This window comes from Dermacentor andersoni, chromosome 7 (genome assembly GCF_023375885.2).
Source record: "Dermacentor andersoni chromosome 7, qqDerAnde1_hic_scaffold, whole genome shotgun sequence".
In the NCBI taxonomy this organism is placed as follows: Eukaryota; Metazoa; Arthropoda; class Arachnida; order Ixodida; family Ixodidae; genus Dermacentor; species Dermacentor andersoni.
This window is the reverse complement of record NC_092820.1, coordinates 64,122,312-64,125,753: the sequence shown is the minus strand read 5'-3', so window position 1 is coordinate 64,125,753 and position 3,442 is coordinate 64,122,312. Positions and strand designations below refer to the sequence as shown.

The following is a 3,442-nucleotide window of genomic DNA, read 5'->3' as shown; positions in this document are numbered from 1 at the left end:
TTGGCCGTTGTTTCCATATGCTTTCCATATCATTTTTCTTTGTCCTGAAAATCTCGCAAAGCTTAAAGTAACGCCGACCCTATTTTGTTCTTTAAGAACAGGAAAAACCACCGTCCAAACGCAGTTAAGTGATTTCGTTTTGACGCTTCCAGGGCTTCTTCACAGCTCTGGAAAAATGATCCATGAAAAATATACATCATGGAAAGACAGTCATCCGATATGTTGGAGCCGTTATACAACTTGTAAAATACGACATAGGGCCTAAATCAATATTTATATTTTGCATAAATAAATTGAAGTATTGGGCTCTCTAATTGTAACTGAAAGAATTACTTGAGTAACTGAACATTATTGTGAACAATTACGTCATATTTCAAGTTTTCTTCAGAAAGGATGTCCGCCGGCAAGATTTGCCAGTGATCTCGCTGGCTAACACTCCGAGGGTTAGTTCTAGTAGTAAAACATAAATACCAAAGAAAGTAGAAGCGACAACGGCGCCGCAGTAGCTCGGTTGGTAAGAGCATCGCACGCGTAATGCGATGACGTGGGATCGTTCCCCACCTGCGGCAAGTTGTTTTTTCATCCACTTTCATTTCCATTCATTTATCGTTTCTTTTATTCAGTTAGTGAGTACAAGTAATTTCCCCGTGTGTTGTGCTGGGTTTATGTTGGCTCCTTATTATAAGTTTTGTTCAAGTTGCCTGAAACGCTCTCTATGTCCCGCACTTGAGAGCTAGCGCTCGTTTTCTTATCTACGCCTGCCTGCTTTTGCGCGGCAGTGAAGTATGCTAATTAACCAGCTCGCCGAGCTATCCATCCATCTAATTTGAGAGTCCAGAGGCATGCGTTTTGGACTTCCATCGCCATCGCTGAGCCTGGCACCTTGGAAGTATACAGTTGCATCGTTTTGCAAGCCGAGATTGGTAACACGAAAACTGCACTGAAGCATTTTCTCTTCCAAGTCACCCTTCAAATTGAGTTTCCTCAGTGACTGAGTACAACAAAAAAAAAATGTTGCTTCCACAAATATGTAAATCAAGAAAGGAAAAATAGCGCTGCCGTCAAGACTAGGCTCACTTTGAATTGTGCGCGCTCATATAAGCGATGAGCCTCGCTCACCAGCGCCTTGGGCGATAATTCTTTGCTGCATGCGCCAAGTGCGACCACTCTAAAAGATCGTGCTAAGCGCAGCTGTCGTCCCGCATTGAAATGTATGCCTCCGGGCTGCGCGGTACCACGCCAGCGCTAGAAACTCTCGGGACATGGACTTTATTCTTTTCCTCGGAGGGTTTGCGCAATGGCCAACGCAAGTGGACAGCTGTTCGCGCTTGGCACGACGCAAGAAACGGGATAGAGCACACAGGTAAATTCGAAGCATATATTTCTAGTAATTCATCCATTTAGTTGTTTTTCTTTTAGTTGCTTCTTTCTTATTCGTTCATCATAATTTTCGGGTGTGGCTTTAAATGGACACTATGAAGTTAAACAGTAAATGAGCTTTGACCAAGAGGCTGTTTCTTTTTTTAGCTCTAAATTCGTCAATTTCGCGGAAATGGGCTGGTTGTTGAAAAAAAAAATTAAATATCTAATTCAACTGCCTCAAATTTAACGCTAGAACTGCAGCGTGTTCTGCACGAGTCAAACATTGAACTTAGCCAAACATTGCTGAGTTCAACGTTTGGCTTGTGAAGAATGCAATTTAATTCAATTCGATTAAGTCTTTATTTTCTCTTAGACAGAGAAGGAGATAGGACTAAAAGCTAGCAAGCTTAACAGAGGTCCTGCGCCCTTTATCAACTTGGCAGTGCAGCACACAGGCAGATATTTTCATTTATCCAAATAAACACTGAAACGAGATAACAAAAATAGTTTGCAGAAAGCAGCGCTATTGATTGTGGCACAAACACAGGCATTACAAAAACAAATAACAGGTTATGGGGAAAAGAAAAACGGTATAGCTTTAAACTGAGTGCAATATCATCACTGAGTGCAATTTTACTGGGAAAAAATCGCTTAATAGCATCACTTGAGTGCTCAAAAGGGTGAAACAATTTTTTAAATTTATTTATTTATACTGGAAGAGTATAGAAAGACACTGTCAGGTATAATAAGCCCTAAGTGTCGGCACTAACCAACTTTCTTTATGTATAGTCGGCGGGATAGGCGTTCTTTTCTCAAGTTTTGCCAGATAACACATATAATTTTCATTACTTCCTGAGGAGCGTTTATAGAGTATTGAAAGTCTATAATTGTATAAAGTATAGATTGTCAAGATATCATATCTTAAAAGCAAGTCATGTATTGGGAAGCAGTAAGGCAGACCAGCAATGCACCTTACAGCTCTTTTTTGAAGAAGGTGACGCTTAGATAAATTTGTGACACCCGTAGTGCCCCAAATGGTACAACAGTATTGCAAGAGAGAGAGAGAGAGAACAAATGAGTTGTATAGCAACAGACTAACCTTGACAGGATGAACACCGCGCCGGCGCAATATAACACCGACAGCTGAAGACACTTTTGATCTAATATAGTCGATATGATCATTCCAAGTAAAATGCTTTGAAAATATAACACCAAGGATTTTAACAGAATCTTCTATTTCAACAGTATCAGAGCTTAACAATACGTTCAACTGCCTAGAAATTACCTTCTCTTTTGGAAAGTACCATATTATTTTTGTCCTATTAGAATTATTCTTCAAACAATTTGCTTTTTCCCATGTATTTAATGCATTCAGTGTTCGGATTGCTGGCTCTTCAATATCACTTTCTGATCTCCCGGATATGAACACCGAAGTGTCATCAGCGTGGGATACAATCTTACCATCAGTTACACATTACACAATATCATTCATATAAAGAAAAAATAAAACTATTCTGAGATAAACTAAATTATAGGGAGTCCAGCTTTACCGGTAAAATATTAACTAGGCCTGAGCAGACGACGCCAATATCTACGACATCTCGGCGAGCTGGTACGAGAACCCGGAGGTGGCGTCTCTGCCCATTTTTCGTTTTTGGCGTCTGTGAATTATCAAGCCGCTTCTTCTGGTAAGGGCGGCTGATTTTTAGTGTTGTAGACGGGCAAGTCATTAACAAAGCTTAAATTGCTTTTATGTATTGTAAATTTGAACCGCTCCGTATAAAACAGGGTAGGTATGAAGTTGTCATTCCTTTCGCTCGATTCTATTTCGTTTCCTCAGCAATGCTCACGACTGTCTCATTGTGGCAATCTCGAAGGCGGAGCAGAATTTTCAGCAGAAGGAAAATATTGGAACACAACTGCTGTGTTATGCCGGCCCAGATATCTCTTTGTAGCCAACTCGTGGAGTCATGTATTTTCTACACCAAATAACAGTATTTTTCAATGGAGGCTGCAGATAATGCCTTTACATACGCAGGCGCGACATTCCAGTGACTCCATCGCAATAAAGAAGTCTATG

General features: G+C 40.5%; 1 non-coding gene across 1 annotated transcript; it reads left to right on the top strand.

The window, feature by feature from the left end:
• The first annotated feature begins 496 nt into the window (after positions 1–496).
• On the top strand, positions 497–569 carry TRNAT-CGU (transfer RNA threonine (anticodon CGU)). The gene has a single exon. It is a non-coding gene; the product is annotated as a tRNA-Thr (tRNA).
• Positions 570–3,442: the final 2,873 nt, after the last annotated feature.